Source organism: Cygnus olor, chromosome 18 (assembly GCF_009769625.2).
Source record: "Cygnus olor isolate bCygOlo1 chromosome 18, bCygOlo1.pri.v2, whole genome shotgun sequence".
Lineage (NCBI taxonomy): Eukaryota > Metazoa > Chordata > Aves > Anseriformes > Anatidae > Cygnus > Cygnus olor.
This window is the reverse complement of record NC_049186.1, coordinates 8257567-8274983: the sequence shown is the minus strand read 5'-3', so window position 1 is coordinate 8274983 and position 17417 is coordinate 8257567. Positions and strand designations below refer to the sequence as shown.

Below are 17417 nucleotides of genomic sequence, written 5' to 3'. Positions count from 1 at the left end.
GGGCCGCCCCGGGCAGCGCCTCCGCCGGCAGAACGGGGAGCTCCGGGGAGCTCGGCTCGGCGAGAGAAAGCAGCTCCGGGAGGGAAGCGGGGGGCCGGGGGAGGCGGAGAGGAGAGCCCCGGTTGTGCCGGGGCTTCTGCGGGGGCTGGGGCCGGGAGCTGCGCGGAGGGTATGCCCCGAAGCCCCCCAGCACCGGCGGCAGGAGCGGGCCCGCGGCCGGGGTAAGTTCCCCTCCGTAAGGGCAGGCAGCCGGCCTGCTGGCAGGGGAGGCGATCGGGCTGCTGAGAACTCGGGACAATCGCCTAGAGTGCTTGCATGCCGTTGCTGCAGGCTGTTAGGCGCTCGGGAGCCTGAGTTTAATGGGGCTGAAGCTTTGCCATTTCTCCTAAATTATTTATGCGTCTGTTTAAATGTTACTCTTCGAACTTAGGGTCTTAAGGAAAGCAATGTATAGACTGTATTACCCAGGGTGAGCTGTTTGTCTAAGAGTTAACTGTATTTTTGTCATCTATTTTCACTCCCTAAGCTAAACTTCATGCGATGCTGCTTTAAATCTTACTTTTGTTTATTCCTGAGCAGGTAGGGCATTTTATAAACACTACAGAACTGAAATAACTGACATGAAAAGGATGGAAAACCAACCCACGCTCTGCACTGGAAAAGGAGCTTCACGGTGACACTTGCTACTACCATGTCAGCGCAGGATCTGCTGGAGTTTTAGGAGGTATTTTTTCACCTGGTAGTTCAGGTCTCTACCTTCATCCAAAACCTGATGAATGTTCATCGCTGAAACTTGGCATTCAAGTTGTCTGTGTACTAAGGGAGAAGCCACACCTCCAGTCTTTCAAAATAAGATCCCCCAAAATTCAAGGAGTAGCAATTGACCAGGAAATGAAGACAGACTTTGTGCTGGATTTGGTCTTTAACTGGATGTGACTTGGTTACTTAACTGCCTGCCAGCAGGACATGGAGGTGCTCAGGTCTGCACGGACCCAGCAGGTTGCTCAGGCACTGCTGCTTCTGGCTCAAGTTCTCGCTGTGGGTCTTGGCCTGTTCATGTTCTGGTTCCACTCCTGCCTGCTGGGAGATGCCCTCTGGAAGCAGCTCCTCTGTCTCAGAGCTGAGCTGGTGAAGGTCTGTTCATCTCCTTTCATTCCTTCACCCTCATTTTTTTGGTCACCCCACAGGACAAAATGGAATTGCGTGTTTCGGAGCCTAAGCCCACACTCAGAGCTCATCAGCTGATCCACTTCCCGGCAGTGGAAGCAATGCTGGGTTCTGTCAAGGAACAAGGATGTGAAACTGTTGATGTACCTGCTCAACTGCGCTGCTGCAGCATCGCTCTGTTTTGTAGTATTGCCTGGCGTGCCTGATTTCAGGCAGGAGAGGTGGTGAGGATGGGTGTTGAATCCTAGCAAGGGGTTAATGGTTTTTGGGTTGCCTGCTTGTCTGGCTCTTTCCTCACTATCTTCCTTCCTCCGGCAAGTCTCATTTCACAGTGAGAACTGGAACCATTTGGGGAGGGATTTCATTCAGGCTGTGACTTCTGACCAACTACAAAAACGGGATTGTGCAGTGTTACGTGTCCGAGGAATAAACTGCTCCTCCTTGGATCCCCTCCTCCTTTCTCCTTCTTTTTGGGAGTCTTTGTTGACACACTTCCACTTCTTTCTAAAAGAGTTCTATGAAAGTAGTCAAATATTAGGTTGGATCAGATCGTTTTCCCAATGAAATTACTGCGAAAATTTGCAGCTGGTATGGGCCAGTTCCTCTTCGTTGTGTACATGGCAATGCTGGCCAAGGAAAAGCTGGGAAAGGTTGTAACCTGTAGCTCTATGCAAATGTTTGGGAATTTGCTCTTAAACTGCCTTGTTTAAACAAAGGCACAAAACCCAACAACAGGTTAAAGCACAAGTGTTTTGAAGAGAAAGCAAAAATTCTGAAGTTACATCGTGATGTCTTGTATTTCTCCTTTAATAATAAATTTGATTTTACTCAGCTCAGTTAAAAACACTTTTTTAACTACCCGTCTCAGAGTCTAAAAATAAAGCCTATAAAGCTTGTGTCCTGTCTGCTTCATGCCAGGTGTGTGTTTAAGATTCTAATTCAAAACCACGCTCCCAAGGAGGCACTCAAAGCCCTTACGCTGCCGACCCAGTTGCAGGTAGGAGGAAGGACGGACAGGCTGCCTCCCTGACGGCCGGTGGTCCTGAGCGGGGCAGGCTGGGGCTTGGGAACTCCTCCGGCGCAGGTGCCTGCGTGGGGAGCACCACACTCCTGGCAAGGCCGCGAGAGCTCGAGGGAAGCAGAAGTGACAGAAGTCGCTTGTGGCCCAAGAATTTCTTGGTGGAATGGCTGATAGCAGGACTGGGGAAGAGCTGCCAGTAACAGCTCTGCCAGAAGCCTCTGGGTCAGAGGGAAAAGAGATTTGGATGCCCATCAAACGGATTCAGTGCAGGGTTTGCTGAAAACAGCAGTAAATGAAGCTCAGAGGTAAAGGGCCTGATCCAGACTCTGTGTATGATGCCAGCCCTGCCTGGTATAGGGAGAGAGGCCAGCGGCTCGTAGAGGCCTTAGCTGGTCACTCTACTGGCAATGGAGCATGAAGCAGAGGAGGAAACAACTCCTTTCGCCTCAGCTTTATTGGTTCTGGAGTGCTGACAGTAGTAAAAATGTGTTTTTTCAGTAGACAAAGCAAATACAACTTTCAAGGCACGCAGGAAGCCAATGTGGGCAAGGCTGAGATGCTGCTTCTGCAGGGTCACATCTCTGATGAGGAGAGAAGAGGTATGCAGCCTGCCCCATTATGACTCTGGAGGCACAGCTCTGAAAACACATTATGTAAGGATCTGATTTCAGTCCACAACAGCAAGGATGCACAGAAAGAACTCAGGAGAGATTTGTTTCCCATTCAGTCTGAAGGAAATGGCCCTACTTACCCACCCAACCCCGCACTCAGGGCCGCCACGCTGCTCTCAGTGCATGGGCTTGAACCAGCCTGGTCTATAAGCAAGTAGCACGGAGCAAATCCCTCAGAAAGTAACAAACCACTACAACACCGGGAGGAGGAAGAACCATGCCAGGTGCACTCAGAAAAGCTGTGTCTTCCTTAGGAGTAGGAGACTTCCTCACAACAATCCTTATTTCCCTTATACTTGAAGATTATTTTAACACAGATCATGAACTCATTGCCTCTCACTTCTTATTTTCAAAAACGTGCTGCCATATGAGACGATGGTTTGTTAAATAAAGCAAAACCAACAACACAACCAAATAAATCCTCTGCATAGCTCTCATGCAAATTTCTCATGTGGCTTTGGGCAATACATTTCCTAGCTTTCTGCTTTCCTTATTTGTAGAGCAGGAATGCCAGTCCTTGCCTCCTTCACGGAAATGCTGGAGGGCCTGATTAGAGTAAACCTGTATCAGTGCAGAGGAGAGTCCAGTATCTTACGAAAATTACAGAGGAAATCTGTGACTGACAGAGCAGACAACTGATTTCAAATATTACTCTTATGTCCTAGTTAGCTGCTAGGCCAACTCCCTGTCCCTTTGTCACACCCCTATACATTTTGTAAGAAACTCCTTAAGATTTAATTTTCAACTTTTTTTTTTTTTTAAACTGTGAATCCCTATAATATTCCCTAAGGAGATGCACAGACATTCGATGTAGCTCATATACGCCACATGACATCTACCCAACCCACATTTTTAGCTATCGCAGGCCACATGTGACCGCACCCAGCAATCCATGCACCACTGCTCCACTGCTTCCAAGCTCCATCCGCTACTCCGGAAAGGGTCAGGGAGATGTAGCCGGGCCTTTGAAACACAGTGCAGCATCTCAAGGTACCTCGTTCACTTCTCTCTCCCCTTCCAAATTCGCAAAAAGGGCTGTGGGGTAAGGATTGTTTTAATGGACTACACAATGCTAGTAGGTGATCAGCTACTCTGAAAGAAAACAGTTATGGATCACACGCTTTGGAAGGTAAACATTTTTTTTTTTGAGAGAGTGAAGTTCTGCCTTGAAATCCCAATAGAACAGAAACAGGGATGGATGCATTTGGCCAAGAACCTGTATCTGCAGTGATAAATGATATATAAATAATGTATTTTGAAACTAAGCTCTGCAATGAATGTTTTATAGTGGAGTAAATCCTAGGGTGACTGATGCATTAAAGCAATAAAAAGCAAAAAAAAAGCCCCCCAAATAACAAATACAAGTTATTTTTTAGTCTTCTCTAAGTACAGCTATATGTAAAGAACAGACTTGACACTTGCCAAATGTATACATTTCCTTAAAAAAAAAAAAAAAAAGAAAAAAGAGAGACAGCTGTGAAAGAAGAGAAAAAAAAAATCCTGCAAGGTCCTTACAGAACTGCTCAATTTTTCCCATTTCATGATTTCATGTCGTTCGTGCTCTTCAAATACTGTGCCTCCCTGATTCTCAGCCCGCTCTCCTCTTGCTCCTGCATTTTTCCTAAGGTATAGACTTTTGTCTTGAGAACAGGGCTTGTGCATTCATCTGCTGATAAACTGTTTATCTTAGCTTTTATGAGGGCGCCTTGCTGCAAGCCAGCCAGAGACAGGATCCTGGGTGTTTGTCTTTTTTTTTAAAAGAGGGTCCGGGAAGTGGCGGGTATTTATACCTCCCCTTGGCTCTATATATCATGGGAGGTGGAACTCCACTGTCTCTGTCTCTCGCTTTTTCTCTCAGCAGTGTTTTCTGCCATAAATCTGAATCCCTCAGAACAGTTTTCTTGGCTGCAACCCCACTTGGAGGAATTAAACATTTTATTTATTTATTTATTTATTCCTGCAAAAGGTTTGCAACAGAAGAAACCCAAAGCTTTTTTAATATCCTCCCCCTCCTCTTACCCCAGCTAACCATCCTGCTTTTTGTGCCAAATATTAACATCTCAGCAGTCTTCAAGAGAAGAGACCGAGCTGGCTGAGTGTCTCGCAGTTTACAGACCAATTCATTATGAAGAGAGAGGCCAGTGGGAGAATTGGCAAAGATGAAACAGAAACCAAGGCATTTTTTATGTTAAAAAATGACACTTACATTTACAAGCTATGGCTCCTGACGGGGATTTGATTTTCCACACAGGCAACATTGTTTATCCAAACAAACTCCCTGTTGCAGCATATATTACACATATACACACATGACAAGTAGGAATGTATTTATCTTTTTTTTTTTTTGCCAGCTAGCTTATTAAGATAAACATCTACTGAGGTAAACCAATTTTTTATTATTCCTTTCTTTATAAAACAGCAGAGACAACTGAGTGACAGAGATTCAATGAAGCGAAAAATACAGCAACCCCCCCAATCAAGCCCTGTGTGCATGTGAGTGATTCATTGATGCCAGCTACTGAATAACCCTGATACATAACATTTCCCACCTCTGATATTTAAAAAGACCCTCTCGCCCTTTTAGCACCAATGGAGCCCTTGAAATGTTTTATTGCTAATTGTCTAATGCTATGTGATGAATGGCTGCTTGACTGAAAATGACAACCCCTTTTCTTTCAACTACTTCATTTTCCTGGCTCCAGTGGGGGCGAAGAGGAAAAAATAAATCCGATTACATCATATTTAGCCACTTCGTTGTGAATGAAGGAAAATTAAACTTATTTTAAAAGTATTTCTATCAACTAAGCCCAGAGCCCCCAGGTTCCGTGCACCCAGTAAATGTTGCCTCAGATACTGGGGCAAAATGTTCCAAAAGACTCACGGGGTTTGTGGAAGCACAAAATCCCTAAGGCAGGGTCTAAACCTGACCAGAGAGCCAGGGGAAGTGGGATCACAAATATATTGAACTCAGAACCCCCTGACCAAATCTAGAAGGGCTGCACTTTGTGAACACAAGAAATATTTTGGCTACAGAGTACTCAAGGAGTACATTTTTACCCGAATATCTATAAAACAACTGACTATAGTCTTGCCTCAAGAATAAATGCAACAGAGGAAGGTCCCACAAAGTGGAAATCACTGCCTTATTAAAGCATTGATTTAAACATCCTTTAAATCTGCTCTGGCTAGGAAATTGCAAGAATGAAGGATTTTTAATAACTAGAAAAAGATTAAGCTGCACGTCTTTCCTCAGCATTTCGTGTGTACCATTTCTTTCCTGCTTGTTATGCTTCATCCCTTTAGGGAATCTGATCTCTTCAAAAAGAAGTAGATCACCATGATCAGCCAGAGTTGTGTGCATAACATTATCTTTGCAGCCTCCACAAAATGTCACAAAATACAAATTCACAGTGACAGGGTTGGCTGTGAAAAGCTGTTATGTTCAATGGGATAATTTTCAAAGGAACTTGTACCTTTATTGGCAAATGGAAAGACTTCCACTTTCTCTCCCACATGATGAAACAGACACACACATGGGGGTTTCTGATTAATTCACATACAGAAACAGACACAAAAGAGACATATTCCAAACTTGCCAATGTTCAATAGGAACCTCTGGGACGTGTTCATTTGGCTTGGGAGTTTCAAGTCTTTGCTTGCGAGGGCAAAGGGACCCAGGCGAGTAAAATAATGAATCTAGGCTTCCCAGACACAGATCTGACATTTGCTCTCTCCCTCTGACTCAGGCTTTGACTGGGTTCAGGGATTAATTAGGCCATGCAAACGAGTTAGGTTCCCTCTTCTGGCAACCTGGTCACGTAGGGAACCCCCACCCCTCCCCTTCCCCACACTCTCCTTCCCCATAATGAAGCATGACTGTAGTAAAACAAGTCTTTTGATGGTGCCTCTTCTCATCACTTTCAAGACAAACAATGTCTCAGAAGCCCCCCAGCTGCTTTTATTTTTCTTATATCTACAGTTACATCTTGGGTGTGTTTACTCATCCTCATTAAATATGTCTTCCCCCCATCCTTTTTAATATCCTTCCTTTATTGCAGTTTACATAACACATCAATTACAGCATAGAGTTAAAAGCTTTTAGAGCCATTTTGGGGGATAGTGCAACATCCTACAACACCACCATCTCTGAAAGAGAACTGACACGGGCTGTAGGAGGAATATGAGATGAACACCTCTGCAGCAAACATCTCCACAGCAAAGAAAGAGGTGGTCGCAAATTACTAGTATGCTCAGAGCAAAGCATCCCTTATGTTTAGTCAACTTCCTTCAGTAAACCTGAGTGAGGCGTTTGGCTTTTTTTTATCATTCAAAAATATTCACAGGTTTACTACTTTCCTCAATTTAGCACAGATACTTAGAAAGCCTACAATGGCACAGTAGGAAGAAAGCACCCGTCACAGGACTAACGATCAGCTAGACTTTCCCACATACACCTTGGTCTTAAGATCATTTTCTTTCAAGCAAGGTTCAGATAATGACACTTAACTCAAGTTGCTGTTTTGCGTGCCTTCTGAAGTCACACTGACTTTTAAAGGACTTGTTTTCACAATAAACACATCAGCTGTTCAATAAGATGCAAGGCACAAATTTGGTTTTGTTCTCTCTACGAATACACGTGCATGTGTGCACATGGGTGTGTGTGCACGTGTGTGCGATTGCTTCCCATGCAGGAACAACCTCTCCATTACTCCCATTCGTGATGGGATAATGTCTCTTTGGAACACTACTGTGTTTTTATTTACAAAAAGATCAAAACCAATCAAAAAAGAGAATTGCCGTGACAACACTGAAAGTTCCACAAGAGTTCTGCACACTTTGAACATGAAGGTTAACTTCTGTAAGCACACTGAATGCTTTAACTCAAATATTAGGGATTGATTTGGACAAGTGATTCGAAGAAGAGACCTGCCTTTGTGACAGAGGATGTCACACTGCTGCATTTGGTGTCTCATGGCAGAGCTGCCTTTTTATGCCACTCTAATTTAAGATCTCTCCACTCTTCTCATCAAAACAGAAGGTACGAATAACCTTGCTTTGCAGACCCCAACCTCAATCACTCACTCCAGGGACACGACTCAGCTCCAGGCATTGGAGTTTGCCTGTCATCATTCTGCGTTAGCTCTCTTCAACAAATAAATAAATAAACAGCCTTCCCCTTGTGTGCCTGGGCTTAGCTCTTGCCCGGTGGCTTACTGCTGCAGGACTGGAGCAGGGTGGGGGGCGAGGTGGGGGCGATCGCCCTCCAACACCAGGAACCGTTTGTAAATTACCCTAAGCTTCCCTTAGTCATTATTCCATTAACTGCCTCTTGGTAGATCTGTCAGTAACTAAGCTGGGTCTTATTTGTAGAGAATCAGAGGCTATTTGCTGTACTAAGTGAGCCATGAGAGCGAAAGGGTTTGGGATTTATTTGTAATTACAGTCGGGATTTTTTTCTTCTCCTTCTTGCCTGGACCCCACTGGTACTTTCATTCACATTCCCTAAGCTGACGCTGGCGCCAGGATCACAGGCTGGCCCTGTGTTTATGTCATTGAGACTAGGACAATATTTCAGTGTGGAGCCAGACCGCAGGGATCCACTCTATAAAACCCTCACTAAAAATAGACAGCCGCCCTGCCCCCAGGCCCGCGGGCCGCCGGCACCCCGCGAGGCGTGCAGCCCTCGGCTGGGCCCAGCTCGGCCCTCCCGGCTGGGCCCCGGCAGCCCCCCGGCCCCGCTCCCACCCTGGCGCTTCCCCCGGCCAGGGTCCTGCCGGCAGACCCCCAGACGGCAGAGCTGCTCGGGCTGCAGCATCCCGAGCACCCCCCTGCGCCCCACAGCTCTTTGCGGGTGGATGTGGCACCTCGGGGTGCCTGGCGCCTGTTGTTCCTGCTGCCCCAAGCCCCTCTTTGGCTGCAGTCGCTGCCCAGCCCTGCCAGAGCACTGCGCATGCTGAAATGTAGGGCCAGTGAGGGATCCCACAGCTGGGGTGCTGCGGCTGGAACTGGCAGAGAAAGAGGTACCTGAAAGTATTGGTGTCTGGGATGCCTCCTCTCCCTCTGCAGCTTGTGAAGGCGTTCAGAGAGACCCCGGCAGGACAAAACTGGGTCAAAGACTTCACCTCTGTCCGATAAATCTTTCCTGCGGCAAATTAAAAAAAAAAAAGAGCTGAACATTTCCATCTCATAGCTGTCAATTTTATTCAAAAGCATGAACCGGGGCAAATCATTCAGCCTTTTCAATGCCAGTGGTGCGTGATACCTCAGCTTGGGAGGATAAATGTAACCAGTAAAGTGTTTATTGATTAGCTCAACAGCTATACAGACAAGATACAAGGCATTTAATGCACAGATTTTCAAGGTAAGAGCCTGATCCTGCAGCTTAGATCCTGACGCTGGAAAGGGCTTCATTCCAGAAGCCTGTGAAGGGACAGAAAAAGTTCACGTGGATTTTAATGGGCAGCAGAGCCTTCCAAAAGACAGCAGCAAAGAGCAATCAGGTCTCCTGATTACCTCATATCCCTGTTTGTTCGGTTGCTGAAAATGCATACCCAAAGGCAGCAGCCGTGTGTGTACTCACACAAGCAGACATCCAAAGGAGGGATGCTGCTGCTGAGTGCCAGTGAATGCTAGCCTCCCGGGGCAGCAATCCGCTCAGGGAACAGCTTCCTTCCAGATCCCTGCCACTGAGTCACTGTCCTGGCACCAGCCATGTCCATGAAGCCAGCAGGAAGCAGACCAGGCATGCACGCTTGCTCAGAGCAGTGGCAACACTGCGGTGTGTGCAGGGAAGAGCCAGATGCTGAGCTGTGATGCAGGGCAGCTGGAAATGAAGACAGGAGTTTGGTTCTGTCGAGGACCCTGTCTCACCCTCTCCATCAAAGCCTGTGCTGGCTGCTGTTGTCCTGCGAGGCTCATTCCAGATACAGGTGTGGACAGACACAGCCTGAGCAGAGGTGGTTGCATTGATCTCTGACAACCGAAAACCAAACTCGGGGCTCTGAAATGCCAGGTACAGCTTTAAAACCCTGCTGTGCCACGCCAGGTGCTGCTTATAATGACATTTCAATTTGATTGGCTTCAACTATGCCATTCACTGGGCAAATAAACCGTTTTGTAAAAGGAGATAAGACTATTGTATTGTGGGCTAAGAGCACAGGGAAATAATGGCTCCTTGCTGAAAGGCTGCTTTGAAAATCCTCAAATTGTCATGAACATGAATAGAGCAGCGTTGGAGGACAGCTGTGGTTTCGTAAAGAGATTTATCAGAGACTTTGGGAAGAGAATCCTTCATACAAAGTAGCACACATTTTCTGCATTATGATATGTGTACTTGACACTGGCTCTGTGATTATTCTGTCAAGTTCGGCTTCTTCTGTCAGTGGCTCACTTTGTTTTTTCAGCCAAAAGTACTAGGTGAATAATGGTGCGCTGTAATCAGGATCCCTCTGCAGCAGGCACTACGCTTGTACTGAAGGGTGGCTCAGGGTATGCGTTCTGGATCACCTCAACAGATGACACAGACAAAAGGTGAGAAGATGAAAGCACGCAGAGCACTATAGAACTGGCTTGCCCATGGTCACAAAACAGCAAAACTGAGAAGAGGGCTCACTGCTTAGAACAAGTTCTTAGCAGCAAGGTGTTGGCAGAGGCAGGCCGCATGGCCTCACGGGCTGGATAGCATCTCCTGATTTCATTAGAGCGGAAGTTATCCATCAACTAGAAAGGGAGATCCCAACCACAGCTGCATGAAAGGCAGTGACAGAACTCCGCAGTGCTGCTAGCAGTGGCCTTATCAACTGGCAATGAATACGCACAAGTAAGAATGTAGCTCCAGAGAACAGTTGTGCACCATGAAATACCGGTTGCTCTCTGCACAACTTCTTGAAGTAATCCACACAGCAGGGAAATACCACACGGACAAAATTTAGTTTAGAAGCAGCCTTCTAAATTTAACACAAGTGCTGCTTTTGGAGGGCTTCTCATGGCTTTATCTGAATAGTCACCGTTTCTTAAACACCAGTCCCGGGGACAGAGGACCCTCAACATCCTTCAGTCCGCAGGGCGATATATAAAGGAATGAAGCTGAAGGGCCTTTGTGTGAGCATGGAAGAAACATTTTTGATAATGATAATATCAGGTTATATCAGGTGCCATTACAGTCTGAGAAACAGCTCCCCCTCCAGAGCTGTCCGCACACGTTATGCTACAGCTTTCACCACAAGAGCAAACGCCGTTTGTTCCCCAGGTACTTCTTTAGTCACTGAGTGGCCTGGCTTTGTCCTCTCTGCAGCCTGCTGATCGTGCACCTGACACTGGGGACACAACAAAAGGAGACTTGCAGAAATAAGACCCTTACAGGTCCCTTACAGGAATTAGATGCTAAGTAGCGAAGGAATCAGAGGATTGCAAGAAGATAAAGGCAACTCTTGCAGGGCCTGAACATCACCCCAGCACAAATGTGTTCTCCCTGTGCTCTACCAAAGAATCCCAGCACGGTAGCATGTAAGCCACTGAAAACTTTCCACAGGTGGCCACTTAATGTGTATGTCTCATTTTCTACAATGCTTAAGCTATGCAGCCTCAGTTGGGACGCCATTCATAGCAGGGCACGCATCCACAACAGCTGCAATTCAAGCCAACTGGAGCTGTGCTTTGAACATGTGAAGTACTGATATGAAATATCGGCTCCTAGGTGGCTTCAGCAAGCACACCCACAATTAGGGGATACTCAGTAGTTTTGTCTTACTTCTCCAACCATAACAATGACATCGCACACATGATGATACTATTAAGATAACACATATATATCCTTTCAAAGATTTATCCTAGTATCTAAGAGCTTGGACATGGACCGACCATGTTTGGTATTGTACAAATGCCTACAAAAAGGCAGTCCCGCCCCTACAAAAGCCTACAGCTAAGTTAAAACCAAGAGGCAACACAGCTATGAGAGGAGAAAGACAATGAAACAGTGCTGTCTGCTGCTCTGCTTCAGCACACCTATGCTTGGCTCAAGCATTTTGCAGATAAAACAGAAAAAAATAAAGAGTTTTAAAATAATGCTTAAAAAACCTATATATACGTGCTAAGATACAGAAAAAAACTGTACAGCCCATGCACGAGGCTATGCAGCCTGCACTCCATACATTTTGATGAACAGTCTCTTTCAAAAAGTCACTGCAGTGAACTGCCAGTGAATCTAAAAACTTTTTAAAGTGCTGAGTGATGAAGAGGTTGCCTTCAAACAGAAATGATCACATAATTAAGAAGTTAAAAAATGCCTTACATATGGTATAGAAAGGTATGGTGATTTGAATTTTCCACAGAAAACAAAACAACATCTCTTCTTTAGTTATTTGTTCATTCTTTGCGTTGCTACCTGAACAGTCAGATATTAGAGCCCACTATCTCTCAAGCCTTACGGATGCATATTATAGGGACTGCACCCACCACAAATACCTCATGTGGTGGCTTCCTCGCCTAATTTGAAATGCAAGCATTTATCTTAATTTGAAAAGGAAAAAAGAGAAAAGTTGTTCTGAATCTGAAGATCTCTGCATTCTCATCGGGTGAACAACACAATCAGAATTTAGCAATCAGCTGGACTTCATACATATTTTCAAAGTATTGCAGGTATCTGTTGCAGGAGCAATCTGCAGACTCCCTTGAAACAAGTTTATGGAAATGTATTCTTTCAAATCCTTACCCAGCCCTTCTCCCTACCCTCTACCGTTTCAGAACAGGAGTACATATACAGTTCTCTCTTTTCCTTGGCATCTGGACAACTCTTCTACTGTCACTGCCCTGTAGTCCTCAGCTGGCATAAGAATTCCAAAGTAAATGAATGTGTTGTAATCAGGAGAAAAATATTGTGTCCTTGTGGTGTTGATGTTTTTGCAGCTAAGCTTCTCAATGGCCACCACAAGTCGAGCTGCATATTTCTTTACAAAAATATGCTTGCGTTGGTAACTTGGCGGGCCACTCGTTGAATAGACATTTAGCTACTTAACTGCTTACTGTGGCCAACAAAGTTCTGTTCAAGAAGCTGAACTAGGGAAGAAGAGGCACCTTGACAAACAGCACACAGTTAGCAAGCAGGCAGTCTCTATGGCAAGCAGTGAAGAGAGTTTTATGAGTTTCTGCGAAAGCCAAAGGCTAATAGTGAGAGCAATACATTATAGCAAATGTCTTTAAAGAGACAAAGATACTGACTAAATATCTTCTAAGTCTAAGCATGTTTAAAGAAAGCACATAAGCAAAATAAACCTCGGCAGATAATTTATAAATCTGCCTACAGACAACTAAAGAAGAGCATCTGAGGAAGAGCATGAGTCAATATTCAAAACCAGCATGCAAGTACTTAAAGGTGTGCTGCTATGTAAACTCACACTGCCTGAGGGAATGTATTACCCACAAAACTAAAAGGGCAGGGATGGGATTTTTAAAGCACTCGCTGTCAGCTTCATTCTGCCAACCTCTAGCCCAGTCAAACTGAAGCCAAAAAGGCAGCTTTTATCTGTGCTCGTCTCCCAGAAGCTCCCCTCTAAGTGGGGCTGTTCAACTTCCAGTGTCCTTCACTTTCAAAAAGTGAAGTCCTGTCTCAACTTCATTTCCAAGCGCAAAGTCCCAATTTATTTGTTCGGTAGCCTCTAAGTGTTTTTGCCTGTCCCCCATTAACTCACACCGAGGTATCAGCAAACTCTGCTTATTTGCTCTTTCAACCTGTGCCTTCTCACCAGGCTAGAGGGTATGGGATAGAGTCAGCGCCGTGTATTTGCTCAGGCTGGAAGATTTAAGTAAAGATCACGCAAACTGCCAATAGTTTTCCAGTGTCCTTCCCACAGGTCTCAGGGAATGCCAAGTTCTCCGGCCGCTGACTGCAGTGGGCTCAGCAGGGAGCTGAAGGATTCGCTCCCAAAAACAGGTGGGCTAACACACAGGCAGTGAGGTCAGTCACTGAAGCGCTTGCTCCCGGTGGAAGAGAACATGACTGATGAGAAGACCTACTTGTTCCCTGAACTAGCCAAGCTCCAGGCTATTTGCAGCATTTTCCAGCAGGGCTCTGCAGACTGGGACAGGGACAGAAGGGACAGAAGGACAGGTACAGCCCAGCTGCCCAATTTTTTCCACAGCTGTTATTTTTATTACAAAAGGGCAGTTACTTTTGTGAAGTCCACAAAATATCACATTAGTAATAAACTGCTAAGCATCACATGGCAGAATTTGTGGAGTCTAAACCTTTTAAGTGTGAAGTATACCTCATTTCAGTGGCTGCTAACATGCAGGCTATTAGACTAATTAACAATGTTTATTGAAATAATTTATGTATGAATTAAAGCAGGAGACATCTGTTACACCACCAAGACTAGCTCAACGTATTCTGAAAATACCTAACATCAAAGGTACATTGTGAAGTTACAAGGGAATGGGGACAATTGGTTCTTTTTCCACTAATCTCATGTTAAAGTAGGGAATTGCTACACTACATCATCCAGTATGAAACAGTATTCAACGGGTATTTTTGAATTTAAAAAATGTCCCAATACAAGAGACATTTTCCAGGGACAAAGTTCAATCCATTCCTCATTTTTTCTTATTACTTTGCACATAGATGTTTTAAGAAAGCAGATCTTAGGCCCACAAACTAGGCTAACCACCTAATTGATTTTTCTTTTAATGACTTTTTTCATTTCCCTCATCTTTCGCAGAAAATATGAATAATACATGTATAAGGCCAAATGCAAACTATTTTGCTCCTCATAAAAATTGTTCATGGGAATACATGCTGTGGTATATGTATCTTATGGCATATGTATTAAAGATATTTCTAGAGATCATCACAAGCCTTTTTTTTTCTTTTCTTTCCCTTACTTAAAAAACAGTATCTGGGGGGATAATTAACTTTTCCATGTCCAGTAAGAAATGTGAATTTAGAGAGGCAGTTCAATGCAAAGGGCACATTGATTCTCAGTAAAGTTTCTACAAAAGTCGCTTATACTCGCTATTTCTGCTCAAAACTTCAGTATTCAGACACTGGGTCTCACAATGCAGTTTCTTGTCGATTCTTGTCAAAGGTTAAGGCACCTTTACAGTCTGAAGCATCCATCTCACAAACCTACACACCGAATAGGAGCTAACAGCTCTTAGTCACCTCTTGGTTAAATGAACTAGAAAGTGTTGCTTAAGTATCTTGCTCCAAGGTATGTTTTCCAATCCCTGAATCATTCTTATAAATCTCTGCTGATCCTTCTGAACATTCTGAAGTCTGAACAGGACGAAATACTTTACTATGTGTATTAATATGCATTAACATGGACCCGTATGTGGTAAATCTGGTAATTTGGCGAAGAATTAAAGTTAAAATAATTCATTAAACCACAAGTAGAGGAGACATTTACCAAGAAAAATACCAGTGAAAGACATTAAATTTGCCACTTCAAATGAGATTTTTAACATGAAAGCTGAAAACTAGATTATTGACTACTTGGAATGTAATCAGGTAGCTGCTGCTCAAGACAGCTGACTTCTCTCCAGCTTTTATGGCTTCAGTAGATGCTAAAGTGAATCCTGTTTGTTTTTAAAATTAATTGCCAAAACTAAAATATTTTTCTCAGCATCGGTTGAGCTGTTTTTATGTAAATTGATTTAGCAAATAATGTAGGACTTGTTGAAAGTGAAATAATAAATCTATCTGTCACAAAAACAATGGACCTCTCACCAGCTTGCTCATTAGTGGGCCCAACAGCATGGATCTCATTGGCTTCATACTTGCTCCAAAGTAAAAGTTATCATCAAGTACATAAAGAATACTCTACTCATAAATGATAACTAAGGCACTTTTAGTATTATTTTATTCAATGGATTTTAAAGATACAATACTGAACATTGGATGAAATTACTGTAGAACCCTGAAATTACTGTAGAGACCTGTGCGTGAGACTATTTTCTTCTGAAATGCTCTTTTTCCTGATACTGTGGGAGTTTGCTAAGCTTTACTTAAGGAAAAATATTACCATACAAACTCCAGCTGTGTAAATGTGGTTTTAAAAGCTTGTTGCATTAGGCCTTTATTTTACTCTGTTTTACCTAACCTCTTACCCAAATCCTCACTTTACAGATCTGGATATCATAAGAACTGTGGTCTTTGAAAAAGTCCAGAACTGTATTTTCTATGTATCACCTATTTATATTTTAAAAAATGATACAGTTTCAGGAGCTGAGTCCTTTGAAAACGTTTAGGACCCAATGCTAACACACGGCTCAACATAGAAATAATTATTATCTGAGATCAAACATGAATGAAAGCTCAATTTCTTTTCAAGTAAAATGGATTAATGCAGGAGGAAGTCAATAGTGCTAAATTAATCCTGAAAGTTAAAAGCAAGGATTGCAATGACATTAAGGGTCAGAGATGAGTTGACCTGCTGTGGCCACGGCTATTTAATTTAATTAACATTTACATTCTAAAAAAACCATTTGCAAGTACTAAGTAATACAGTAAATATGGAACAAATTATCAGCAACAGCAGGGGAGATTTAAAATATGCATCTTGAGTTTGGAGTCACTCAGAAACCTGCAGTGATGCAATCACTCAAACAGAGTAATCTTTATGAGTTTAACTTTGCCAAGAATGCATGTACAAACGGTGTTCCAGAGGCTCATTCAACGCAGATGACACACAAACTGCCCTGGATTGTCGACATACCTCATCCATGTGGGCCAATGCCTGAATGTTTTTGCACTTCATGTGTTTCCTAATGACTGAGCGCAGTGGGTTTTGATCTCTTTTGATTTGGAAAGCTTTTCTAAGGCAAGATGCAGATCCCTGTATGGTGAATCATGGCTGGTGGCTGTGGCCATGAGATTGAGATGCTGTGACCCCATGTTGAGGTGCTGAGGGGACACCCGCCAAGCCATTTCTGTCACAAACCACTGCATTTCTGTCAGAAACCACCACCCCCGGGGACACCACAGCCCATCTCCCCTGAGAGCCCCGAGCACAGTAACTACCTGGGGGGCAAGCAGCCAAGGCAGTTGGTGATGAGGACGCGATCCACTCAGGCCAACTTCTTGTGATGCACCACCATGTCCAGCGCACGGCCCACTGTCAGGCCGCGGCTAAGTGACCTGGAGCTGTGGAAAACACGGGAGGTTTGTTGCTTTTTTTTTCACCCCGTTCGTTTATAGGTACTCGGATTAGCCCCCCGCGAAGCCCGCAGAGCACGTTGGCACATAAAACGACCCGCCGGGCGCCCCGAGCCGAGCCCGGCGCCACCGTTACCTCAGGCTGCCCAGGAGAGGGCGCGGCGCAGCTCCCTCCCGCCGCCATTTTGTGAGGGCGGCAGGCGAGGCGCGGCGGGAGCGCGGCCCGGGTCGGGCCAGGCCAGGCCAGGCCAGGCCAGGCCAGGCCAGCAGCGCCTCGGCAGGTACCGCTGCCATGCGGTCAGGAAAACCCTGTAAAAAAACGTGTAAAACGTGGGTTTTTTGGAGCTGCTGCGGGTCTGCTGGTGTCCAAAAGGTCCCTCGACTGTCCACACAAAAAAGCGTTATCGCA

At 44.8% G+C, this 17417-nt stretch overlaps 1 protein-coding gene across 5 annotated transcripts in view; it reads right to left on the bottom strand.

Moving 5' to 3' along the window:
• The window catches only part of NOG (noggin), a 35307-nt gene extending 18109 nt beyond the window's left edge, over positions 1–17198 (bottom strand). The window contains exons 1-3 of one of the 5 annotated variants that reach the window (XM_040530542.1): positions 17145–17198; positions 16874–16996; positions 8884–9001 (exon numbers count right to left, since the gene is read on the bottom strand). The gene's annotated coding sequence lies outside the window, so the exon portion shown is untranslated. Of the gene's footprint in view, positions 1–2698; positions 2827–8883; positions 9002–16873; positions 17073–17144 lie in introns of those variants that run through there. The other 4 variants (XR_005813582.1, XR_005813584.1, XR_005813583.1 and 1 more) reach the window with 4 other exon arrangements.
• Positions 17199–17417: the final 219 nt, after the last annotated feature.